Consider the following 27,878-nt stretch of genomic DNA (forward strand, 5'->3'; position numbering starts at 1 on the left):
AGGATCCCACATGCCGCGGAGCGGCTGGGCCCGTGAGCCATGGCCGCTGAGCCTGCGCGTCCGGAGCCTGTGCTCCTCAATGGGAGGGGCCACAACAGTGAGAGGCCCGCGTAACGCAAAAAAAAAAAAACAAAAAACAAAAACAAAACAAAAAAAATGACAGAGGAAGAGGACCTCACATTGCATTTGTTACTTGGGTTTAGAATGTAGCCATGTCAAGACTGTTTTGTCAGTGTTCAATAAAGTAATCCCATGAGGGAAAGGTTAAGTGAAGGTCTGCACTTACCAGCTATTTCTCATAGCCAGTAACAGGTAGAAATATTCTTTAAGTTGTGATTTTCCTTTCTGCCCCAAGTTTCTTTTAAAGTTTTTGCTAAACTTAAAATTTTGCATGTGACCCAGTGAAACATGCTATGTAAATAAACAGAGGATTAGCCTTGGTTTTTATGTGTGTTTGGTCTCATCCAGGTGAAATTCATGATTCTACAAAAGATTAAAGAAAAAGGACAATTTTGAGGAGGGCATTAATATTATATACCCATTGAAAAGCTGATTAAATAATAATAGGAAGAATGGATAAAGTGTACTGAGAGTTTCCTGTGTGCTAGGCAGTGTTCAAAGTATTTTACCCATTTTATGTCATGAAATCTTCTCAAAACCCCAGTGAAGGTAGTACCATTATTATTTCAGTTTTTATAGGTGAGGAAACCAAAACCACTAATAGTTTAGCTTAATATTGAGGGTCACAGTTTGATAAGTAGTGGAGCAAGTATAATCTGACTTGAGATCTGGTGCTTTTAATAACTGTTGTATTGCCATCCTGTGTAACAGACATTAAGCTAAGAGTTAATAGAAAACGGGTCCTGACTGTAGTTTTACCATTAATTTACAGTCTGAACTTGTACAAGTCATTTCATCTCTTTTTGCCTATGTCCTCACCTCTAAATTGTGTGATAATATCTGTTCTACCTACAACTCTGCTTTGTGGAGGGCATTAAAGCTGGAGAGGTACAGTGGCCTTGGGGAAGGATACATTGTGAAATGAGAGGCAAAGACAAGGAGGTAAAGACAATAGAAAGTGAAAGAAAGTATATTTTTCAAAAGCTTATATGCAAAAATATTTCAAAATATTGGTTTGATGAAGGAAAAGTAAGTGCAAATAGGTAAATTGTCAGGGTAGGCTGTAAGCACTACCTTCATGGGACGATGAGTGGGAGGGGCCAGAAGTAGAGCTCAAGAAGTTGAAGTAGCTCTGTCAGAGGTCAGATGACTGAGGTGAAGGACTCCCCCATGGTGCTGCTGCCTGCAGAGGGTGGGCCAGACGAGACAGCCTCGAGAGGATCCGGGAAGTTAGGATGAAGCGTGACCACAAGTGGTACATTTGTCTAGCTAAGCAAGTGACCCACGGTAAATGTTGGTGAAGGTTTGAGAACTGGATTGAGAAGTTCCATAACTAGGTAGATATTTGATAATATTGAGGTGTTTTGAGGCAGGCATGAATAATTCAATCACTTATAAGGGAGAATAATGTGTGTGATGCCCTGAATCAGACATCACTGTACTTCCTACACTGTCACCTTTACCTTTTTTCTTTTACTCTCATTTCCACAATGACCTCAGCAGGTCATTGCTGAGACTTGTCTAGCTAATTATGTGATTTTTATATTATATTTGTGGGTTTTTTTTTTTTTTTGCGATGCGCGGGCCTCTTACTGCTGTGACCTCTCCCGCTGCGGAGCACAGGCTCCGGACGCGCAGGCTCAGCGGCCATGGCTCACGGGCCCAGCCGCTCCGCGGCATGTGGGATCTTCCCGGACCGGGGCACGAACCCGTATCCCCTGCATCGGCAGGCGGACTCCCAACCACTGCGCCACCAGGGAAGCCCTATATTTGTGTTTTTAAGCTTTGAGCAGAGTGTGAACTGCTTTCAGGACTCATTTCTCAGGAATCTAGTAAGTAAGGAATAATAAGGTGTGTATTCATTCCAGGCATATTCATGCATCCCTGAACAGTATGGTTTTTTGGAGAGCACCATGGTAGGGAGAAAGGTCAGGCATCCCCTAGTCAGGAGAAGCCACTTGTCCCTCATTGAGTGACTCTTCCTGTGTAGTTATTAAACTGCAGGACCCTCTGTATTAGTCAGGAGTCTCTAGAAAGAACTAATAGGTTGTGTGTATACACATATATATTATAAGGAATTGGCTCATTTGTTTATGGAGGCTGGCAAGTCCAAGTCTGCAGTGTTGGTTGGCAGGCTTGAGACCCAGAAGAGCGGGTGGTGCAGCTCCAGACCAAAGGCCAACAGGCAGAGACCCAGGAGAGCCAGTGGTGCAGATGAAGTCCATAGGCAGTCTTCTGCTGAAGAATCCTCTTTTGTTCAGGGAGGCCAGTCTTTTTGTTCTATTCAGGCTGTCAGCTGATTGGATGAGGCCCATCCACATTATGGAAGGCAGTCTGCTTACAGTTCACTGGTTTAAATGTTTATGTTATCCAAAACACCCTCCAAGTTGATGCATAGTATTAATACCTCCCCCACCACACCCCGCCATGGGACATGCTAAAGCAAGGCTTCCTTAGAGGATATTGGGAGCCCTCACCACCCTTTGGGAGCCAGATGTTGAACCTATCCCATTCTCAGAACTTCTCTGAAATGCAAACAATTTTAACTAAACACACTAGGAAGAAATCTTATAACCTTTCTGAATCAAATTAATGGATAAGAAAGCACTTAAGGGCTTCCCTGGTGGCGCAGTGGTTGGGAGTCCGCCTGCCGATGCAGGGGACGCGGGTTCGTGCCCCGGTCCGGGAAGATCCCACATGCCGAAAAAAAAAAAAAAAAAAAGAAAGCACTTAAAAAATGGTGAAGCAGTTTACAAATGCACGGAATTTAGGGATGTGGTGAGTGAAGAGGGTGTGGGTAGAGTTTAGCATAATTGGGTGGATTGCCACCTGTCGTGAGGATTATAGGTTGGCAAGAGAACAATAAACCTTTCTTTTTGTGACTGGACTGCACATAATCCTACCCAGTGCAGTGAGGCCTTCTTAGAACCTTCTCTTAGGTTTACAGGAAAATCCCATCTTCATTCTATGGGAGGATGGCTTGGGTGGGACCTGGGAATTCTTGTTCTGCTACCCAGCCATTGAATTGTCACCTACTTTCACTGCTGCTGGCTCTCCAGAGGACTCCTTGTGGTGCTATGTGACCCATGGGTTGAACAACTGAATAGATGAAAGATATAAGTTGTTTACATAGCAGCTATCTTTTGAGCCATATTATCTCATATAAACCTTGGGAGAAAATAATAAAATGGACAGGGTGATTTTGTTGCTGTTCATACAGAGTAACCACAATTTTACTTTCTCTAGGCAGTATAGGGCAGCATTTTGCACATTGTTGCTTAATAAATATTTGGTTCGAAAGAAATCTTATTCTATTTCTGTATTCATCCTCTTTTCTCTTACCTCTGATTTTTCCATAGCTCACATTTGAGTCCCCACTATGTGAAGAATGCTGTATTATTTTTTAGGAGAAACTAAGTAAATAGAATTAGATCTCCTTCAGGAATTTTTAAATGAAACTAATTTATCTCAATATCACAGTGGAAATATTTAATACTAGATACTATATACCTTAATACTTTTTAAAGTGAAATACTTTTTTTTATAACTTAAACCTTTCATTTTATTTTAGAGAATAAGCCTTTCTTTAGTTTAACTTGCAGCAGTGGTGGTGTTTCTATTTTTCCAGTGAACTCTTACAACAAAATGTTCATTAATTAAAAATAGCTGCCCAGTACAGGAAACAGCTCATATAGCAGCTTCTGACACTGTTCTAAAAACAGACCTGAGCTGCTTGTGTGCTGAATAAGAATGAGCACTGAAAACTTGTGAACAAATTCAGGTAAAAGCATGCTTTGTTTTAAGAAGGATCTGTGTGCCTTTACATTAATGTTTTTCTGATTATAAGAGTCATTTGTGCGTACTGTTAAAAGACAACAACAGCAACAAATGTTATAGTGGTATATTATGTAGAAAGTGGAATTCCCACCCAGATTGTGGTATCTGTTTAGTCTGGTGGTTTCTAACAGATTCTTTTCTATGCATATACCACAGTAAATACTTACTTTAAAAGTGGAATTATATGTTTTTTTCAACTTGGTTTTTCACTTGTGTTAGAAATTTCCCACATCAAATCTTTTAAAATCCTCTTCTTTTATTTTATTTATTATCTCTTTTAAGGCAGCATAGTGTTTCACTTTATAGCTGTACTACAATTTGTTTAAACCAGTTCCCTATTAATAAGCTTATGAGTTGATATTCTTTTAATTTTTTTTTCTTTGCAAGTTACTGTTTTTAGGGCAGATGCACTTGTAATTGAACAAATTTACCAAATGTAATTTGTTGATAGTGTAACATATCGAGAGTTTACTATGTGCCTAGAACTCTTATAAGCACTGTTCTGTGAAAATTAGAAGAATAATGCTACCATCTTATGAGGGATTTACTATTATTGTCCCTATTCTCAAGATGCAGAAAGCCTCCAGGCTCCCTATATGCCATCATGGTCATCCATAGGATGGACTGAAAGAGGGGTGATGGCTCAGACATTTAGGGCTCTTTAAATCCAAAGGAGCTAAGCAGACGGATAGCAACTGCATCAACACAAGAGAAAGCAGAGCTTACAAATTCTTATTGGAGTTTCTGATATTAAAAATCTTTGCTGGTTGCCATAACAACAGGCTTTGGAAGACCTGCCATCTTCACTCTTGTGACTGTGCCTTGAGGATTCCTTGGCTGTTACCACAGATTGTTTGGTGTCTGTGTATCCTCTGCTGATTTCCAAATTCCTATTGTGAATTTATCTGATACACAGGGCCCTTCCTCAGTTTTGTCTGTACCCCTGGTATGCCTTGCTAAGATCTCCTTCCCTGGTCAGTCCTCCCTGATGGCCTGTGTAGGTGCTTATTGTTTTCTACTGAAAATGGAAGCTATTAAGTTTTTGTCATTATTAGTGGTTTAGACTCTAAGATCTGTCTGTAAGATAGACTCTAAAAACAGTTTCCTGAGACTTAGAAGATATGTTTCATTTGCTTAAATGATGGTTAAATTGATCCTAGGTATAATATATATATTTTTAAAATTGAAATATAGTTGATTTACAATGTGTTATTTTAAGGTGTACAGCAAAGTGATTCAGTTATACATATATATATATATGTTCTTTTTCAGATTCATTTCCCTTATAGGTTATTACAAAATATTGAGTAGAGTTCCCTGTGCCATATAGTAGGTCCTTGTTGGTTATCTATTTTATATATAGTAGTGTGCATATGTTAATCCCAAACTCCTAATTTATCCTCTCCCCTCTTTCCCCTTTGGTGACCATAAGTTTGTTTTCTATGTCTGCGGGTCTATTTCTGTTTTGTTTTGTTTTTTTTTTTGTGGTATGCGGGACTCTCACTGTTGTGGCCCCTCCCGTTGCGGAGCACAGGCTCCAGACGCGCAGGCTCAGGGGCCATGGCTCACGGGCCCAGCCGCTCCGTGGCACGTGGGATCTTCCCGGACCGGGGCACGAACCCGCGTCCCCTGCATCGGCAGGCGGACTCTCAACCACTGCGCCATCAGGGAAGCCCTCTGTTTTTTATATATGTTCATTTGTATCTTTTTTTTTTTTTTTTAGATTCTTCATATAAATGATACCATATGATATTTGTCTTTGGCTTATTTCACTTAGTACGATAATCTCTAGGTCTATCCATGCTGTACATGAAATTTTTAGAACAAAAAGTTTCCGTTACATTTCTTCATAATTATCTAGTCTATCTTGACTAGAGAGAAGTGAACTTTAAAATACCACTAAAAGGGACCTGTGTTTTGGTTACTTATTGTAGTGTAATAAACCACTCCAAAACTTAGTAGCTTAAAGCAGCAGTTTGTTATTTTGTGGTTCAGTGGGTTGACCAGGCAGTTCTGTTTTCATGTCCTGTCAGCTGGTTGCTAGAAAGGCTGTGGTGTTCTGAGGTTTGGATAGGAGCGCAGCTAGGACCCAGTAGCCACTTAGGTCACCTGAGGTGTCTGGGTTCCAAAATGGAAGAAGTAGATGCTGCCCAACCAGATAAGGTCTGGACTCAGAATTGGCACTGCATCATTTCTGTCCTATTCTAATGGTCTAAGCAGTAATAGGCTCAGCCCAGAGTCAATCTGGGAAGGGACTCTACAAGGACATGAGTACTTAGAAGTGTGTACACAAAATTTTAGAACCACTGGTCTAAAAAAGTTTATGAGGAACCTAAAATCTTTGTGAGGGGTCAACCAAGGGTTGTACAGCCACATCCTCAAGGCCACATTTTACTGGCAATGCAGGATTTGATCTTTACCCTGAGCCATTCCTCCCTCCCTCCCTCCCTTCCACAAGAGCCCAGTTTTTTTTTTTTTTTAAGATTTATTTTTTTAAAATTTATTTTATTTTTATATTTTTGGCTGCATCGGGTCTTTTTGGCTGCATGGAACACAGGATCTTCGTTGAGGCATACGGGATCTTTCGTTGCGGTACACGGGTTCTATAGTTGAGCCTTGTGAGCTCAGTAGTTGTGGCGCGCTGGCTCAGTTTCCCCCTGGCATGTGGGATCGTAGTTTTGTGACCAGGGATCGAACCCACGTGCCCTGCATTGTAAGGCAGATTCTTTACCACTGGACCACCAGGAAAGTCCCAAGAGCCCGGTTTTTTTATTTGATCATTTCTTGCATATGAAGTACTCCTCGATGACATCCTTGGCCTGAGACTGTTTGCCATAGTCCCTAACCACCACACAACCAACCACTTTACGGGGTTTTCCCTGTCAATTTTACAGAGACCTACCCATTCCCCTAGTTTCTTGTTGTCATCAGCCTTAATCAGGTTGATTTGGTGCTCAGCGCAAAGGGCCTCCACCAACTTGACTTACATAGGCTCATCACAGTTGGATGCAAACACACAAAGATGGGCTTGGAGCTTGTCTGAGGCTTTGGCAGCTTCACGAATTCCACATGCTAGGCCATCGTGGATGAGGGCAGTCTTACAGCACCTTTTGCAGAGCAGTATTAACATCCATTATACCTCTGGCAGCAATGCTTTTCTCGGCTATGGCGGTGGCTATGGCAGTGGCTTACGGGTGGAGCTGAATCTTGAATGCACCTGAGCCTTCACCTCCGCAGGACTCTGCCACAGCAGGGAAAGAACTGCCTGGAGCCATTTCTTACTTTGAACTTATTTTTTGCTAGGATGCTGAAATGAGCAATGGTTTGATTTTTGAACCCATCAATCTGACCCCTTTTTATTTCCTCTAAATTCTGTTTGAAAAGGATCCAAACAGTGCCTTTTTTAGTTCATCTCACTACATAGGCAGTTAAAATGAATCAGTCAGTTGATGCTTTCAACTTTTCTTCCTTGAAGTTTCCTTAGTCAGATCATTGAGTTCATTAGGTACCATTTCCACCTTCCACATCACTGCATGCAGTGGTTTGCTAATTGTTCTCACAGTACATAACTTGGCTCCCTTTTCTTCAGGCACTGATACATTTCTTCACTTTTTCAAATCTTTATTAGCAATCTCCTCAGAACTCTTCCAGCTTCTGCCCACCACGTGGATCCAAAGCCAGTACATATTTTAGGTTTTTGTTGCAGCAGAACCCCACTTCTGGTACCAAATTTTGTTTCAGTTATCTATTGCTGCATAACAGATCACCTCCAAATTTAGTGGCTTAAAACAACAATGGTGTTTTTGCTCACAATTTTGGGATTTGCTAGGGTTTGATAAGGACAGCTCACCTTATCTCACAGTCTGTGTGCTGTCAGCTGGGACAACTTGATTAGGGCTGTAGGATTTATTTTCAAGATAGCTTATTTTCATGCCTGGCAAGTAGGTGCTGTCAGCTGGGCATTTCTTCTTTTCCATGTGGGCCTTTCTCATTTCATGTGGCTGTTTGGACCTGCTCACAGCGTAGCAGCTGGACTCCAAAAAGAAGGAGGCAGAAGTTGCCAGGCCTCTTAAAGATTTAGCCCAGGACTGGTACAATGTCATTTCTGCCCTTTTTCCTTTGGACAGTCATGGGCCCAACCCAGAATCAAGGAGGTGGCAAAATAGATCCCACCTCTTGGTGGGAGTAGTGACAGAGAATATGTGGCTGTCATGAATCCACTCTACTCTGTTAGGGGTTTTTTTTTTGACAGTACTGAAAAGGCACTCTTGGCTCAAGTTATGAGATGGTGAAAAATAATTGTTTATTATTTGAAGTAAGGTCGTAAGCTCTGGAAGAAGGTTAAAAGAAAACTTTTATATATAAAGAGCATTTCAATATCTGTGAAAATTTTAAATGTTATATTTTACTGGTGGACAAAAGTCATTTTTGGGGGGTAGAATTAATTTTTAAATTCCTTCTCATCCACAGGGAGATCAGCTCGGTGCTTTGTGATCGCCTAGAGGGGTGAGATAGGGAGGGTAGGAGGGAGACGCAAGAGGGAGGGGGGATATGGGGATATATGTATACATATAGCTGATTCATTTTGTTATACAGCAGAAACTAACACACCATTGTAAAGCAATTATACTCCAATAAAGATGTTTAAAAAAAATTCCTTCTCATCAGAATAATACTCTTTTTTTTTTCATTTAACAAATGTTTATTAATTATGCACTCTGTGCCAGGCACTGCACTAGGCATTGGGTAGCCAATATTTATTTATTTATTTTACTCTTAAGCACCTTTGGTATCAAGATTTGTATGCGACAGGGATGTCTGAATGCACTTATGTATCTTATTTGGTCTTAACACTGACCTGTTTATTTTTAGTAAAGGTTGCCTTCTGTGTTACCAAATGTCGAGAAATAGTCCCCTTCCAAAGATTCCCCTTCTTGAAATAGGGACAAAATGCTGTTTAAGAGTTGTGTGCAATGAAAGGGGGACTCTGGATGCTTTGTTGAAGTGATTGTGGTAAAGCAGAGGGTGAATAATGGGATGAAAGTATCCCAAGGTTTTCTATCATTTGGAACTTTTGTGTGCAGCTCTTTACAGATTGGCAAGAGAGGACAAAACAGACGATGGTAGCAGAAGTTGCCCAAGCTTTTGCTTATTCACCCAAATCATCTCTTAGGTAAGCTCATACAGGCTAGTAAATGACTTCCTGAATTTGTTAAGCACTTACATTAGTAAATTTTTCACGATCCAATTTGGAGCTCTTAAACAAATTAATGCTCTATGACAGTAGTGATTCAAAAGAGTTTAAATACATCTTGTAGCTTTAAAATTCATATAATCTGACTGGTATTAAATCTTTGACCTTTAACTTTAGTTCCTTTTTTAGCTTTGATTTCATGCTTTTGGGCTTTGTTATACGTTATCTTGATAGCACTGATAAGTTGTTAAATATTGAAATAATTTGAGCATGTTTTCTTTAATTTGATTGTTTATAAAAATGTTTGGGGCAACACTGGTTTCCCTCACTTGCTTTTAGTTTTACTCTTCCACGGTAGTTGTCAAGTGTGACTAATAATTTGCTTCCTCTTTCTGTCTCTCCTTCGTTCTTCTTTTTATGTTTTTCTTCTTTATTCTCCTACTACCCTATGAAGTCTGGTGGAATGACATATTCAGGAGTGAGATAATGGGTGGTGTGGATGAGATGATTATTACGCATGTATTTATGATTCTGTATGAGGAATCCTTCTAGCTTCTTCTTTTTTTTTTAATTTTCTTTTCCAGCCCAGAAGGTCCACCATTCTTTTTTTCTTTTTAAAATTTATTCATTTTAATTAATTTATTTTTGACTGCATTGGGTCTTCTTTGCTGCGTGCAGGTTTTCTCTAGTTTTGGCAAGCGGGGGCTACTCTTCGTTGCGGTGCACAGGCTTCTCATTGTGGTGGCTTCTCTTGTTGTGGAGCATGAGCTCTAGGCGTGTGGGCTTCAGTAGTTGCAGCATGTGGGCTTGGTAGTTGTGGCTCGCGGGCTCTAGAGTGCAGGCTCAGTAATTGTGACGCATGGGCTCAGTTGCTCCGCGGCACATGGGATCTTCCCAGACCAGGGCTCGAACCCATGTCCCCTGCATTGGCAGGTGGATTCTTAACCACTGGGCCACCAGGGAAGTCCCTAGCTTCTTCTTGATACTCTTCAGCGTCAAACTTCCCTGGCATGATATCATTACCAACAGTTTAGAAAATGATGCCTATGCTCTTTGTTGTCAGAAAACATCATCTTCTGTTTCTTTACAAATTAAAGTTCCATTTGTTTTGGGGTGTCTTAGGTACTCATCAATCCATCAAACAATTAGTGTGAGTGTGAGAACCAGTAAAGCATTCTGGGGACACTTAGGTGAATAGGAAATGGTCACTGTTATTTGCTTCTTACTCTTCAGTTTTCAAATTCTTCCTTCCCAGTCAGATTTGAAAGCTTGGCATGGTTTTCTGAAGGCTTGGATTAGACACCTGTAGAATGTTGGTGGGGGGTGGGGGTGAGGTTGCTGAGTTATTTTGGTACTCTCCTGTCTTCACAATTGTACTTCACTTGTCATTAAATAGGACCTTACTTATTTCAGGGTTTATACAACCTACTGTAGTCTCACTATTTTGAACTCCAATTGTTAAGAATGTATTTTTGTATGTATTTAAAAATTGTCCTTTATTTCCCTTGGGTAGGTACATAAGTTCCTGATTACCTTCCAGGTATTTTAATAGAATACTCATTTCTGGACTAACTAATTTTAATCCCCTTCAGATTTTCTCATATCCCGCTTTTCCCCATAGCTTTAGTAAATTGTCCAAATAGTTACATACATTTACATTCAACAGAATTATTTTTCCACTTGACCTGCCCTCCATAGATACCTAAGCAGCAAAATTCATAAAACCTTTTTAACCATGAACTCTTTAAAAATATAATTCGTAAAATAATTTAATGTAGGACTTGGAAGGGACCTTTGAAATTATGTAATTTAGAGCCCTTCTCTTCTGTTGTTGCATACGTAATGCACAGGTTTGATACATAGAATTAATATAATCAAAAAAGGGAGGGGGCTTCCCTGGTGGCGCAGTGGTTGCGAGTCCGCCTGCTGATGCAGGGGACACAGGTTCGTGCCCCGGTCCGGGAACATCCCACATGCCGCGGAGCGGCTGGGCCCGTGAGCCATGGCCGCTGAGCCTGCGCGTCGGGGGCCTGTGCTCCGCAAGGGGAGAGGCCACAACAGTGAGAGGCCCGCATACAGCAAAAAAAAAAAAAAAAAAAAAAAAGTGGGGAGGAAGACAGTGCTGCATGTAACTGGAGGATACTTTGTTTGTTTTATACCTTCAATCTGCCTTGTTTATTGTTTTAATTGCAAAATGCCCTATGGTGCCCTTTCATTTCTTTGTAAATTATATAAAGCCAGTCTTTCAACAAAATCTGCTTATTTGCCTCAATGGGTATATTTGTTGTGCTTGTGTTATTCTTGATTTTTAACTCTAGTTAACCAAGATCATTTTGACTCCCAGAACTTGTTTGAACTACCACTTTTTATTTTGGTAGCATTTATAAGCTATTTCTAGTTCATCATTTGGGTTGCTTTTAAAAAATATACCCATGAAATCTATAAAGTGCTGATGAATGAAATCAAAGATCTAAATAAATGGAGAGACATACTGTGTTCATGGATTAGAAAACTCTCAATATAGTAAAGATGATCTCCCCAATTAATACAAAGGTTTAACACAATTGTTATCAAAATTCTAGGAAAATTTTTGTAGGTGTGGATAAGATTATTCTAAAATTTACATAGAAAGACAGTAACTAGAATAGCTAAAACTGTTTTGAGAAAGAAGAATAATGTTGGGAGAATCACTCTATCCAGTTTTTTGGTTTTTAGGTTTTTTTTTTTTTTTTTTAATTTTTGCGGTACACGGGCCTCTCACTCTTGTGGCCTCTCCCGTTGCGGAGCACAGGCTCCGGATGCGCAGGCTCAGCGGCCATGGCTCATGGGCCCAGCCGCTCCGCGGCATGTGGGATCCTCCCAGACCGGGGCACGAACCCCCATCCCCTGCATCGGCAGGCGGACTCTCAACCACTGTGCCACCAGGGAAGTAGCCTCACACAGGTAGAACCAGCTGATTTTTGACAAAGCTGCAAGAGTAATACAGTTTGTCTCTTCAACAAATGGTGCTAGAACAATTGGATATCTATAGACAAAAAAAAAAAAAACAAAAACCCTAAACCCTAAACCTTAGAATATATCCATAAATTAGCTCAAAATAGGTTGTCAATTTAAATGTAAAACATAAAACTGCAAAACTTTTAAAAGATAACATAAGAGAAAATCTTTAGGACTTAGGGCTTAGCAAAAAGTTATTAGCCATATATACCCAGAGAAAACCATAATTCGAAAAGATATGTGCACCCCAATGTTCATTGCAGCACTATTTACAATAGCCAGGACATGGAAGCAACCTAAATGTCCATCAACAGAGGAAGGGATAAAGAAGGTGTGGTACATATATACAATGGAATATTACTCAGCCATAAAAAAGAACAAAATAATGCCATTTGCAGCAACATGGATGGACCTAGAGATTGTCATACTGAGTGAAGTAAGTCAGACACAGAAAGACAAATATCATATGATATCACTTATATGTGGAATTTTTAAAAAGGGTACAAATGAACTTATTTACAAAACAGAAACAGACTCACAGACTTAGAGAATGAACTTATGGTTACCAGGGGGGAAGGGATTGACAGGGAGTTTGGGACTGACATGTACACACTGCTATATTTAAAATGGATAACGGGGACTTCCCTGGCGGTCCAGTGGTTAAGACTCCACGCTTCCATAGCAGGGGGCATAGGTTTGATCCCTGGTCAGGGAACTAAGATACCGCATGCCATGTGGCACAACCAAAAATAAAATAAAATTAAAAGAAAATAAAAATGGATAATCAGCAAGGACCTACTGTATAGCACAGGAACTATGAACAACCTAAATGGGAAAAGAATTTGAAAAAGGATACATGTATATGTATAACCGAATCACTTTGCTGTACACCTGAAACTATCACAATATTTTTAATCAACTATACTCCAATATAAAATAAAAAGTTTAAAAAAAAACAGAAGTAGAGTCACAGATGTAGAAAACAAACATGGTTACTGGGGGATAAGGCAGGAGGGATAAATTGAGAGATTGGAATTGACATATACACACTATTACATATAAAACAGATAAGTAATAAGAACCTACTGTATAGCACAGGGAACTCTACTCAATACTCAGTAATGGCCTATATGGGAAAAGAATCTAAAAAAAGTGGATATATGTATATGTATAACTAATTCACTTTGCTGTACATCTGAAACTAACAACATTGTAAATCAACTATACTCCAGTAAAAAATTTTTTAAAAAGTTATTAGCCATGTGACCAAAAGCATGAATAGAAAAGACTGATAAATAAAATTTCATCAAGGGACTTCTCTGGTGGCACAGTGGTTAAGAATCTGCCTGCTGACGCAGGGGACTCGGGTTCGAACCCTGGTCTGGGAAGATCCCACATGCCGCCGAGCACCTGAGCCCATGTGCCACAACTAGTGAGCTTGCGCTCTAGAGCCCTCGAGCCACAACTGCTTAGCCCACACGCCACAGCTACTGAGCCCATGCAGTGCAACTACTGAAGCGCACGTGCCCTAGAGCCTGCGTGCTGCAACTACTGAAGCCCGTGCGCTCAAGGGCCCACATGCCGTGACTACTGAAGCCCGCGCTCCGCAACAAGAGAAGAAGCCACCTCAGTGAGAAGTCCGTGTGCTGCAATGAAGTGTAGTCCCCGCTCGCCGCAACTAGAGAAAGCCTGCGCACAGCAACGAAGACCCAATGCGGCCAAAAAAAAATTCATCAAAATTTAAAACTTTTGCCTGTTAAAAGGGTGAAAAGAGAAGCTATAGACTGGAAAAATATTTGGAAACCCTATATTTGACAAAGGACTCCTATCTAAAATATATAAAGAACTGTCAAAACTCAACAGAAACAACCCAAACAGTCTAATTAGAAAATGGGCAAACAACATGAAGACACATTTCACCAAGAAAAGATATACAGATGACAAATGAAAATAAGCACATGTGGACACTCATCATATAATCTAGCATTTGCACTTTGGAGCATTTATCCCAGGGAAATGAAAACTTAGATCCACACTAAAACCTGTGCAAAAATGTTCATAGCAGTTTTATTTGTAATAGCTCCAAGATGTGAACAACCTCATGTTCTTTAACATGAATAGCTAAACTGTGGAACATCCACATTATGGAATTCAACACAGCAATAAAAAGGAACACACTATTGATGCATACAAGAACTTGAATGGATCTCAAGGGCATTAGGTTGAGTGAAAAAAGCCAATCTCAAAAAGTCACATACTGTATGATTCCACTTACAAAGCATTCTGTAAATGACAGCATGATATGGAGAACAGATTAGTGGCTGCCAGGGGTTAGGGACGGTGAGGAGAAGGGTGTTGGGTATGACTAGAAAGGGGTGGCATGAGAGAGCTCTTCATGATGATGGAATTGTTCAGTATCTTGATTGTGGCGGAGGGTACACAAGTCTATTCAAGTGATAAAATGGCATAGAACTAAACATACACATTGTGCAAATGTCAATTTCTTGGTTTTGATATTGTATGGTTATATAATATGACATAATGATTAGGGGAAACTGGGCCTCTCTGTAGTATTTTTGCAACTTCCTGTGAGTCGATAATTATTTCAAAATAAACTTATGTACTTTATATAGTTTATTCAAAATATATATACGTATACCCAGACTTAGCCATGTGTGGTCCACTAGCCCCAAGTTGCTTTTAAAATTAAAATTAACAAATAAAATTTTAGTTCCTTTATCACACAAGTCATGTTTCAAACGCTCATGTGGCTACTTTATACTATAGCACAAATATAGAACATTTCCATCAACACAGAAAGTTCAGTTGAAACAACTGCTTTAGACAAAATAATGCCATTTGCCATACATGTGGGCACCTACACATTTCTTAGTGAACTATCTTAAATTTATAAATCAAAAGACATTAGTATGTACCAGCAAAATTTAAACAGAAAAAAATGGATTTAATGTGATGCTTTTAAAAGCTACCATGATTTTTGAGGCTATATCCCATATTTTAATAAGAAAAGGGAATGAAGCATTTGCTTCATGTTTGAAATAGGAATAGGTTTTTTTCCTTATCTGCCAAGGCAGTTGTACTTTCTTTCCATAATCACAATATAGAATATGTAGGCAATGGGCAAAATAGAAGGGGTGGATAGGTAGGGGAAAGAGGTATCAGCAGGAAAAATACTTTAAACATCCCATATTTTTTTATTATTTTCTGTTTCTTAGTGACCAGTTTACCAATGGTAGCTTACTATTGCAGAGGAAGCATGGTTTAGCGACCAGACCTTAAACCAGAATTAGAATTCTATTTCTGGTTCAAAGTGACCTTGAGGGAAGTGACTCTTCTCATTCTCATAACTAATAAGCAAATTAAGATAAAACTGACTTTTGCTCTGGTGGACTATAGGATAAGTTATTCTAAAATTATTCTAATGTTTTAGGCTATGTATAAAACTCTTCACTTACAAGTAGATTAAATACAAAGTTTTGAGGAATTTAGTTATGGCAAGACTCACATGAAGTAGAAAGAGGAAGTTTGCTTTAGCAGGCATGAACAGTTTTAGTATTTGAATTTGGGGGTTAAAGTCAAGAAAACTCAGACATAGGGTAAAAGTTTTTCTTATCCTTTCACAGGTTAGTAATTTTGGGAAAACTTTGGGAGAATGGCAGGCAGTTTGCATTTTAGAGATCAGGTTTTGAAGTTAAAAAGTCCAAGGTTTGAATTGCAGCTCTGCCAGTTACTGTCTAAGTTATTTAACTTTAGTTCTCAGTTTTACCATCTATACAATGGGGCTAATTAATGCCTTTTTGTTAGGGTTGTTATGAGAAGGGTATATAATAATACAGAGCTGTAATAACTGATGATAATATTAATTTTATCAAGACATGGAATGGAATGATGGTGGTGTTAGGAGCAAACAAATAGCTTTGTTTACTCTTCTTTTATGAAGATTTATTTTTAGCCACATAATAATGGTTTTTTGGGGGGGGGTACTAATTTTGGCTTTATAACAAATTGGTTGATATTGTGGTTCCTAAAGCTGTTCTTAATGTGTGACTAAATTGATCAAAATCACTTGATTTAAAGCCAAGAGGGATAAATCTGTTTTTGTAAAATCTAGCAGACCAAAGTATAAGCAGAAAACTAAGAAAAATAAAAGCACACATTTATGAAATTTTATTTCAGTGCAATACCTGTAACATGTTCCTACAGCTATATTCACATAATATCTGAAGGAACAGTGAAAGGGTTTAATTATAGAGATATATTAAAAATCTACAGTGTACAATGTCAAATTATCAGAAAATATTCCATATGAATTTTCTTTTTCTTTGCCTGCTAAACTGCTAAAACATTGAAAAAGAGGTCAAGAACCAGAGCCAACATACTTATTTGGATCCTTTCAGCCCTGATACTCTGTAGCAGAGCAGAACAGTTCCAGTTTCAGCCAGTCGTTCACTGGCATGTGGTCAGTTTGAAGTTTCCTGTTGTATTTCTCTGACTAGAGAGAAGGAACCAAAAATGCTGACGTCCTCATTTGACTTCGTCACTCATGCCTGAGCACATACACCAACACTTCCTGTGCAAAACCTACCCTGACTCTGCAGAGGACACTCTCAGCCCTCAGCTTATCTGGGTGGGGATGCTGGCTTGGGTTGGTGAAGTTTGGAAAGCGTTAGCCCTCGGTTGGATACCTCACACTGTATGAACATGCCATGTCTCATTACTATACCTTTCATTTCATAGAGATAAGCTTTCAAAGCTTATAATAACAATATTCATTGATAGTAAGTGATTGTTACAGGCCAGTTAGTAGCTCTCAAGACCACCACCCTGTGAAAGTAGTATACTGGATGACAGCACATTTAAGAAAGAGGTAATTTAGAAATATAATGCTATGGAAATTGAAAAAAATCTATCAGAATATTTGAAATGTATATATCTTGTCTCCCTAATATCAGTATGTCCGTATCTATCCTACCTTAACACTCCTGGCCTCAGTTTTCTTATCCATACAAAGGGAGGATTTCTAAATTTCTAAGGCTTTGTGATTTTAGCATGTGTTTCTCCAAGTAGTTTTCTCCATGTTTCCACTTCTTGGTTCATAAGCTACATTAATGTTTATTTTATTCTACCTGTCAAAATTTCCTCAAGCACTGTCAAGTACTTTAAGGTAATACACTATTTTCAGTTTGTTATTCTTTCAGAAACACAATAATTTGAAGAAGTGCTGTTGCAAAGTTGTACTGAGTCTAGATATTATAGTTTGATTCTGACTACACCATCTAAATATCACATGAAAGGGCAATTAGAATTTGGGTTATTATGTAAATGTTAAATCCATGTGGTGATAAACCTTAGATGTTTTGAGAAGTCTGTGTTATGTGATATATTATCTAAAACATTGACTTTAGTAATTTTCTCTTACAAGCATGGCAGGGATGGGAAATTTGCTCATTGGTGCCTCTCCTTTAAAATCTTGATTTTTTTTTTTTTTTAATGAAGAAGTTATTTGGGATTGCTAGCAACCTGGGAAGGAAATAGAAGGTCCCTTTGCTTGGGGGGAGATGGATACGGTTTTGCTATTCAGCTTTTCTTATTACTTTCTTACGACCATGAAAAAATATGCTAAGATTCTTTATGACCTAGTTTTAAAGGATAGTTTGTTATAAATTTAAAGACTATAACTACAAGAAAATCACAGGTAGTTGGCCCCATCCTTCCCATTTTACCACAGTATTCTAGAGTTCTCTCACCACATTTTGAAATACCTTCGTGGAATTTTGAAATTCGTTAGTTGCGTAGCTCCTTGAGGCTGCATCAGTGCTAGAAGAGGAGTTATGAAACATAGCTGTGCACTTCCCCTTCGTTAGTTCTTTACCATGTTGAACAGAAGATGTGTGCGTGTTTGGTGTCTAAATACAGAATGCCTATAGATTGTACCTACAAGTTGTATATCCAACGAATTCCTCCACAAGCAGGAAATAAGTATGATTAATCAGAAGAATAAAAGGCACTGCTGGATGTTGTTTGAAAGGAATCCTTTATGGGGGGCTGTGAGTATTGTTGTTTTTGCAGTTTCCATTTTTGAAATATCTTAGGTTAAAAACATTTGAAATTTTTGAGTATGCAAAGTATATGAGTAGATGAAGTAACTGGTATTTGTCTCTTTGTTTACTACTAAATTATAAGTAATTTGTATCATTATTGAAAAATTATCCTGGCTCTTGTCTAGAATGGTTTCATGCTGTGATTTTAGCACAAAGGTACACTTTTTCTTATTTTCATGGCCCAAGTACGATTACTTGAGGTAATGGCATTTCTTCCTGTGGATTCATAGCATAGCAGTGTTCCCTGAGAGCAGTGAAAGTGAACTGTGCTTTAAGTGCAATCACTGTTGACCTTTCTTAGCTGAGCCTTTTTATTATAACCTCATTCCTTCTGTTTCTAGTTTCTATTTCTCCTCCTTCCTTCTGTTTCTAATATGTAAAAGCTACACTTCAAGTTTCTTAGAACTTATTTGTGCACTTAATATTCTCTCATTCATCAGTTATTTGGGGATAAGATTCCCTCTACTTCTAAAACATCAGCAAGGTACATTGGTAATGCACAAGGTTAAGGATTTCTTGAAATTACATATGATTTATTGGACTCTGAAGTCAGTTGACTTGCCTAGATCCTCCTAGCGTTGTAGCTTTAATGTTCTCACGGTCTTTTTCTATTTAACTGAAAAACAATGTTAGATGAATGTTTTGTTCAGAAACACATTTTTAAACAGATATTTTTGATTTGTAGTAAGGAGAAAGAAAATAAACATTTAGGTGTAACTACTTATAACATTTTGATGTGTTTTTCCTCTTTGTATCTGTTGTTTGGCAAAGCTGAGGTCGTAATTTACATGAATTTTTAAAATCATGCTTTCCCCTTCCCACGTAAGATTAGATGTTTCACATTACAAAACTTCTTAGTAAAAATTCAATAGCTGTATGATATTCTGTTAAAAACTAGTACTTTAATTTAGTTAATATGTCCTCCATTGTTAGATATTTAACATCTTTCAAGATTTTGGATTGTAAATAACTGAGAGAACACCACCATTTTTTGAAGACTGTCTTTGCAAGGTACCTTGGGGGGGAAAAATCCCATTGTGTTTGTATTCTTGATTTAAGTTATTAATAATAGCTATACCTTAGAATTTTAAGGACATTGAATTAGGATTTTAAACAAACGTGTTAGGTTCCATGTTTGTTTAAACTTACGAATCACGCATTTTAAAAACTTTTACTTCCGTGTGGCAAGGAGCCTATGTGCTAGCTATTTTTCAAATGTAGATGACATTGCTTTCTTCTTAGAGAAAAACTGGAGTGGTTTCTATAGAATATTTGCAAATAGGTGATCACTGAGGAACATTGAAAGAGAACTTCCCTAACTAAGGCAGGTTCCTCTATGCCACAAGCCTCATGTGAATGGAAAACTAGATCTATACATACAAGCATGGGCTATGAAAATACTGGTGCTGGGAAAAACACAGATTCACAAAACTTTAGCCAAAGCCTTTGGTTTTTCTTTGTTTCACTAGGTTAGAAATGGCCTGAGATTCTCCCAATAATTCAGCCACAAAAGAAAGAAAAAGCTTGTTCTTCGTTCCCATTGTATAGAGGCCCCTATGTCACAGACTTGCACCAACGTGGAGTACTGACCTACCTGGTGGAATGAATGGAACTGAGTTTAGAGTACTTTGAGTTACTTATAAATTCTTAAATGTGTCTTGCATTTAAAACTTTATAGGCATGATGATAAATTTTAATAAAATACAAATAGCTAGAGTAATGTGAGTATACAATCAAAATATGGAAGTTTGGAGTCTTATTCTTCAAGTAATTATTTTGGATCGGAAAATTTGATTTCAAGATTTTAGGTGATTTATTTTTCCTTTGCCCTGCTCTGCGTCCTCCTCACTAGTTTAGATGGTAATAGAAGTTACTACCCAACTTCTCTTTATTATAATGAGTAAAATTTTATTGAACATGTATTATACTTAGAAATAGTCATTTCTCGTAATTTTTATTGTAACTTTAAAATTTAGGATCTGGTTGCTATTAAACGCCAGATTATATGTATACATATTTATTTTATATTAAAAAGAAGTCAAAGTAGGATTTATTATAGGACCTGTAGGTTTTATTCTCTAATGACAAGTATGAATAGAGTTATTTATAAGACCAAAGGAGACTCAGAATTAGGCTGAAAACCACAGTAGTTCAAGGGGGGTTTTTTTGCCCCCATTGTCTTTTAGGCATCCCAACCTGTGTATGCTTCTTCAGAGCGTGCAGACAGTGCACACAGTGTTCTCAGGATCAGCTTTGTCACTGAACCAATTGGACTCCTGTCCAGCTGTTTACACACTTCTTGGCATTTCTCCTGCACATTTGTTTTCATCTTTCCAACTCATTTGCTCCTCTGGCATTAGGACCAACAGCTGCAGTTGCACATGGGGTCCGTAAAGTAGCTGAATAATAAAATGCTATGACCTGGTTCTTGTATAGTTTCAATGATGACTGTGTTGGTAACTCAGAAATGCTGCAGATATGTTTGGCAGGTCAGGTGAAACATTATCTTTATTTTACACGAAGAAAGTTTATGTATAAAAAGTATTGGTAATTGATACTGAGTGATATAAGTTATATCTCCTAAATCCTAGTCTTATTGTTTACTGAGTACCTATTAGACACAGTGCTTTGTGTTATATGCACATTATTTCTAATCCTTAGAATAATCTTGTAAGATAGGTGATATGACCATATTTTTCAGGTGGAGAAAGCAGACTCAATGAGGTTATATACCCATATCTACATATTCAGTATTACATGGTAAATAGCAGAAATGGAATTCAAGTCCAAGATCATCTGTTCCCAAAGATTGTAGCCTATCCATTACACACTGTACAGCAATTTTTTGTGTGTATGAATAGTATTTTATTTCCATTTTGCTGTTGATGAACATCAATTATTACTTAATGAAAGGTTCTATGAACATTACTGTACATCTTTTAGTGGAATTATTGTGTATGCGTATGTTCAGCTTTAGGAGATGTTGCCTAAAGGTTTTCCATAGTGGTTTTAGGGTGTGAATATTCTAGTTCCCCTTCCTATCCAATACCTTGCTTGTCTAAAAAAATTCTAGCCATGTGGCAGGTATCTAGTGGGATCGTTTTGTGATTTTAATTTGCACATCTCTGATTAATGATTTTTATATGCTTATTGGAGAGCTTTTGTGAGGTTCCCAATCAAAGCTTTTGTCCATTAAAAAATAGGGTGGGAGCCGAAAGTAAAAAGTGAAAAAGAAACATTTAATATAAAGTTGGGCAGCGATAAGTGCTATTAAATAACGAAGAACAAGGTACTAGGATCGATAGAAAGGGACAGAGATGGGGTTGTGAGGAAGGAAAGACCTACCTGAGAAAGTGGCATTGAAGTGCAGATTTGCATGAATTGTGCTACGGAAGCAAGAGGAAAATCTAGATGAAACGTTCTAGCAGAGGGAACTGCAAGTGCGAGAGGGACTTGAGGCAAGAATGAGGTTTGGCAGTAAGAACTTGGCAGGGAAGTAAGTATTTAAATTCCTACACAACTGTTCAGCTTATGAGGAAAGGGAAGGTCTTTACTTTTACCCATCTCCAACCATACACTCAGTAAGATATTATTTGGCTTTTTTTCTTATTTATAAAGATCAAAGGCTTGTATTCAGCCAGTGGGGTTCCATGTTTGAACTAATAACTTCATATTTGGCCAATTAATTGCTGTATAATATCTAAACACATTTGCTGGTGATGTTTTATGAATTTTTATTGAGTGAACATTTTTTTTTTTTTTGCGGTACGAGGGCCTCTCACTGTTGTCGCCTCTCCTGCTGCGGAGCACAGGCTCCGGACGCGCAGGCTCAGCCGCCATGGCTCACGGGCCCAGCCGCTCCGCGGTATGTGGGATCTTCCCGGACCGGGGCACGAACCCGCGTCCCCTGCATCGGCAGGCGGACTCTCAACCACTGCGCCACCAGGGAAGCCCAGTGAACATTTATTGAACAGACCTGATTGATTGGATGTATGGAGGAGGGAGAAGGTGGAGAAAGAGTTGCTGATTAAAGCAAAGAAGAAAGGAGTTACTGGAGAGAGTCGTAGGGAACCAGGAGAGTTGGTTGTGAGGGGGCCCCGGAGGAAAGAATGTCAAGAAGGAGAATGAGGTCAGCACTGTCAGCTGCCCCCAGAGAAGTACAGGGGTTCAAGAACTGAATGGTGACCTGTGGATCTGCTGATTGCAGGGTCCCACCGGCCTCGGTGGGAGCAGGATCAGGTGCATGTTAGACTGGCGGGCTCAGGAGCAACTAACTGGTGAGAAAATGGAGGCAGTGACCTTGGAGTTCCCACTTTTGGAGAACTGTAAACAAGAAAAGGGATGAGATTAGATAGCTTGACAAGAATATAAATGGAGCCAAGAAAGAACTTTTTTGTTTTATTGATATTTTGGGTTTGGGGGGAGGGGGCGTTTGAAAGAGACTTAAGGGTTGTTTTTTTTTCCCATAACAGGAAGTCATCCTTTGCTCTTCTTGTCTCAGAGTAGACAGTTGTGTCTCCCTTCCCCCCTGCCCCTGTAAACATGTTTAAAACTTCTTACAACTATATCGTTTTCTAGGTATTCAAAGGGGGTTCACCTATGTGGTCTAACTGATCTTCTTGAGAGGGAGGTACCAAATATTCATCTACCTGTTTCTTAGATGAAAGCCTCAAAGCTCAGAAGTCGTAGCTGAGAAGTCATTCCCCACTGATAAGTTGTGGGGCAAGAATCTTTTAAGTATACCCTATCTTGCCCAGAGTTTGGGAATCTGTATTCGCAGCATTAACTGACCATGATTTGCCCCGTATTCAAGTGGTTATCCTCTGGTTACCCCAAAAGAAAATCCAGGGTGTTTAGATATAATTCATAAGGCAAATTAAGAAGCTTTCCCAAATCCCCCTGCACACACACCCTTCTCACCCACCTGTGCACCCTCATATGTACACACACACCACTCATCCCGCATACGTATCTCTGCCACACACACAGCCTCAAATGTTCACAGTTGGATACACCTTAGCCCTAGTCTCAAAGGACCCTTGCCCACAAAACTAGACTACTTTCCTCTTTCTGGGGTTGGATTTGGGATAAAAAGGTAAAGTTAGGTTAGAAAGAATTGATTTTATGAGATCAGATGAGAGACCATAAATACAGGCATACCTTGTTTTCTTGTGCTTCACCATTGAGTTTTGCAGATATTGCATTTTTTACAAACTGAACGTTTGTGGCAACCCTGCGTTGTCAGATGATGGTTAACAGTTTTTAGCAATAAAGTATTTTTTAATTAAGGTATGTACCTTGTTTTTTTAAGACATAATGCTATTGCACACTTAACGGACTACAGTATAGTGTAACCATAACTTTTATATACATTGGGAAACCAAAAAATTCATGTGACTTGCTTTATTGCAATATTTGCTTTATTGCGGTGGTCTGGAGCCAAGCTTGCACTATCTCAGAGGCATGCCTATAAATCCCTAGGTTTCAACAGTAAGGGTTCAGTTGATCATTCAGTTTTTGCTGAATTTGCTTTCGTTCCCAAAGGAAACCCTGTAGAACTTATGCTAAACAGTTTTTGCATAGCTTTGATCTAGAGCAATAGATGTTTGTATGCTTTGGTCCTTCAGGATATTTTTTGAGTTGTGAGGATTAACTGTTCAGCGTTGGATTTTATGAGCACAAAACTGGGATTGACATAATTTTCATTGTGGCCTGATCTCAGCACCTAAAGTATAAAAAAGAAGGTTCATAATGTTGATATTTTGATAATTTTTACAGAATGATGTTTGTGTGGTATGTCTTTTTCACTTACCTAGTGCTAGACATCTATAACAGTTGTTAACGCATTTCCACCCCTCACCTCTCAAAGAGGTGAAAGTCTTTGTTGTGTGAACATATTAAAAACCCGTCAAGAGAAAGGAACCAGTGTCTCGTTTTTTTGTCTGTGGAGTTTAGGTTGGAACTTGGCAAATTGTAGATCCCCAATAAGTCTTGTTTATAGAACATTCTTTGTTCTTAATCCTTTTTCCACTTGTCACAAATATTTGTAAAAATATAGTTACTAATATAATTAATGTATTAACATAAATACATATTGTGTTATATGTATGTACTCCCCAAAGAGAGTCTTTACTTTCATATATTTCAGAAAGTTTCTTAGACAAAGAAAAAAGAATTAAAACATCTAGATTCCGATTTAGCTGCATCACTTCTTAAAAGAATGTGGATAAGAATGAAGAGTGGGGAAGGCAACAGACTAGGACCCAGATATTTGTATACTTTCCTCCAGCCTCTGTTCTAGAGTCAACGTTAAATATATGGAAAGAGAGGGAGTATTACCCTAATGAAGATAGCAATGATCTCATGATGTGAAGAATTGGATCCCATTATTCTCACTTGGCTAAGATATATTATCCTTCTGATTTTAATTAAAAAAATATCCCTGGGGCATTGGTAGAACTGGGTTAGAGTCCCAGTGGTTGGACTTTGACGAAAAAGGGCTAGCCTCTGAGACCCTCTGACACAGACTTATCTTCAACACTTGTTTTCTTTGCAGTGTGGTAGCTGGGAAAGGAAAGTACTTCTCTGATATGCTAACCATATCAGAGGAATGATGGGCAATTTTTTAAAAATGCTTCCGATTCTGGAAGTTGCTTTTTGAGGTAGTGTGCGGGATAGTGTGGTCTTTGTGAGCTTCCACCATGGCATACCGGGGCCAGGGCCAGAAGGTGCAGAAGGTGATGGTGCAGCCAGTCAATCTCATCTTCAGATACTTGCAAAATAGATCTTGGATTCAGGTGTGGCTCTATGAGCAAGTGCATATGCAGATAGAGGGCTGTATCATTGGTTTTGATGAGTAAATGAACCTCGTATTAGATGACGCAGAAGAGATTCATTCTAAAACAAAGTCAAGAAAACAACTGGGTCGGATCATGCTAAAAGGAGATAACATTACTCTGCTCCAGAGTGTCTCCAACTAGAAATGATCAATGAAGTGAGAAATTGTTGATTAGGCAATACAGTTTTTTTAGGTGTCCTTTGTTAGAAGTGTAGTTCTAAAGCATTTATTCATATTGTTTTGCTCACCTTTATGTTGTTACCAGATGACAATAAATGCTGTGGGATTGTTTTTATTAAAATATTTACATTGTTTCCTTTAAAAAAAATGCTTCCGTCAAGTCAGGCTAGACTTTTTACTCCATCATTGTTTTTTGTTTTTGTTTTTGTTTGTTTTTTGTTTTGTTTTTTGTTTTTGTCTGCACCGCATGGCTTAAGGGATATTAGTTCCCCACCTGGGATTGAATCCAGGCCACAGCAGTGAAAGCGCCAAGTCCTAACCACTGGACCGCCAGGGAATTTGTTACTCCATCATTGTTAACACCTTGCAAACTGGGCAGAGAAGTTCCATTTATTTCAATGTTTTCTTTTGCTTGTCAGGTACTTCGTACCTTGCAAATATATTTTTGCTCTAAATCATCTTTATAGAACTAACAGAACTAATTGCAAAACAGTCAAATAAAAAAAATCTTACATAGAATGTTAAGCAAAAATACAAAATTCTTGGTACACACTGAAAATATCTAAGAAAATGTCACCTCTTTACAGATGTTGTATTTTGTGTTTCAGTGTCTGTGACTGGTTAATTCTGTTGTTTAACCTGTTGCTTCTTAGGCTTACATGATAAATTTATCTCCAGTTAGGATAGGTAACTTGAGTCTGTTTCATATTCACAGACAAAACCCTAACAATATCCAGTCACTTCATAATATGAACTGTTTGTCAAGAAGGAGTTTCAGCAAGAAAAAGAGAATGTGGCGAGAACTGAGCAGGTGGCAATGTTACTCGAAGTGCACCTGCACAGGGTGTCTTTGTTGTGGGTACAATTGCCATCTCACCTGGTACTTTAGTAATACCTCCTGCTCATACCTTTCAGTCATACCACACCTAAGGGGTTGTACCCAGAAATCTTTAGTATGCCATTTCATTTTGGAAAACAAATAAATATTTGTTCTTGTCCTTGCTGCTCTAGCCCCTTTCTCCTTTTCTGCTGAAACCAGTAAGAATGAGGAGGGATCCTCCAACATTCATTCTCATTAGTTTAGAATAGGAGAGATCTTTGAAGATGATCTAACCTAGTTCTCTCATTCTGTGACTGAAGTGCACAGGACAAGAGAGGGTAATGGCTTGCCATATCATACCAATGGTTAAGCAGGCACTAGAGTCCAGGTTTCTGAATTTCTAATTAGGGATTCTTTCTATCATTGAGCTTTGCAAAAGTTAAGGGCTTGAAAACATTCCAAAAATATGTGCCTAGGTATAGATTCAATAGTGAAGGGAGGTAGAACAGTACTCCCAAGGTTATTTGATCACTGCTCAGCTGGCACAGTGGCTACTTATAACAAGTTCTGGGCAACACTGTGGACTGCCCAGTATTTGAAGAAGATAAATTATCAGGCGTCTCTGCTTCCAGCACCTTTTTATCTCGAGAACCTTTATGGGGATTATTGGCTCTTTGACACGTGTCCTACAGCTTAAGTTTGGGGACCCTATTATTAGATTCTGAGCAGTGTGGCTTGAGGTGCTGTTGTGGAGACAATGTTAGAACAGCCAGAGGTGAACCTGGAGCTAAAGAGGAGACACTACTAATTATTTGCCTTTCTTAGTTAGATCTGCCTTTTTTTTTTCTTTCTGAGTAATTCTGACAGAATCAATTTCCTAGAAACTATAAGCCAGATTCTTTTTAGTTTTTTTTATTGTCTTGATAGTTAGTAGATCCACCCAAGAACATAGTGAGGTGAACATTGAAAAATATGTGTAGGAAGAATAAATATTATTTTTAGAAAATTATCATTTTTGACATTAAAAATTTTGGAAAACAGAGAAAGGAAAACATCACCAGTATTTCTTCCTCACAGCTGCTCTTATAATTTTGAGATAGGAGGCTTAGACTTTTCTTCCTAAGAATCTTTTCTTTTTTATGTAGTTGTTCATAGTGAGTACTCAGTTATGTATTTTTTTCCCCTCTACTTCCAGGAGGTAGTGTGGCTTAATGATCAGACCCAAGCTTTGGTCTTACATGAGGTTCTAGTCTCAGCAGTGAGATGTAGGGCAAAGAACTTAGTTTCTGAGTCTGTTTCCATAACTGAAAAATGAGGATAGTAATACCTACTTCATAATCTCTGTGAGGTTTAAATAAAATATTTGTAAAGTGCTTATTATAGTTCCTAGCACATACTAGGGACTCAGTAAATAGAACATTGTTATTATTTTTTTAAATAAATTTATTTATTTTTGGCTGTGTTGGGTCTTCGTCGGCTGCGTGCAGGCTTTCTCTAGTTGCGGTGACCGGGGCCTACTCCTCATTGCGGTGCGCAGACTTCTCACTGGGGTGGCTTCTCTTGTTGCGGAGCACGGGCTCTAGGTGAGCGGGCTTCAGTAGTTGTGGCTTGCGAGCTCTAGAGCACAGGCTCAGTAGTTGTGGCGCATGGGCTTAGCTGCTCCGCGGCTTGTGGGATCTTCCCGACCAGGGCTCGAACCCGTGTCCCCTGCACTGGCAGGTGGATTCTTTTTTTTTTTTTGCGGCACGCGGGCCTCTCACTGTTGTGGCC

General features: G+C 38.8%; 1 protein-coding gene and 2 pseudogenes across 11 annotated transcripts in view; 2 read left to right on the forward strand and 1 right to left on the reverse strand.

Moving 5' to 3' along the window:
- Positions 1–27,878, forward strand: part of FGD4 (FYVE, RhoGEF and PH domain containing 4) — a 209,972-nt gene that overhangs the window by 53,415 nt on the left and 128,679 nt on the right. Inside the window, exon 1 of one of the 11 annotated variants that reach the window (XM_028491186.2) lies at positions 3,817–3,901. The exons of 9 other annotated variants lie outside the window; for them this stretch is intronic. The gene's annotated coding sequence lies outside the window, so the exon portion shown is untranslated. Of the gene's footprint in view, positions 1–3,816; positions 3,902–27,878 lie in introns of those variants that run through there. One more of the 11 variants, XM_028491184.2, reaches the window with a different exon arrangement.
- Positions 5,650–20,599, reverse strand: LOC114486405 (40S ribosomal protein S12-like; annotated as a pseudogene).
- Positions 24,619–25,440, forward strand: LOC112066362 (small nuclear ribonucleoprotein E-like; annotated as a pseudogene).

Source organism: Physeter macrocephalus, chromosome 6 (assembly GCF_002837175.3).
Source record: "Physeter macrocephalus isolate SW-GA chromosome 6, ASM283717v5, whole genome shotgun sequence".
In the NCBI taxonomy this organism is placed as follows: domain Eukaryota; kingdom Metazoa; phylum Chordata; class Mammalia; order Artiodactyla; family Physeteridae; genus Physeter; species Physeter macrocephalus.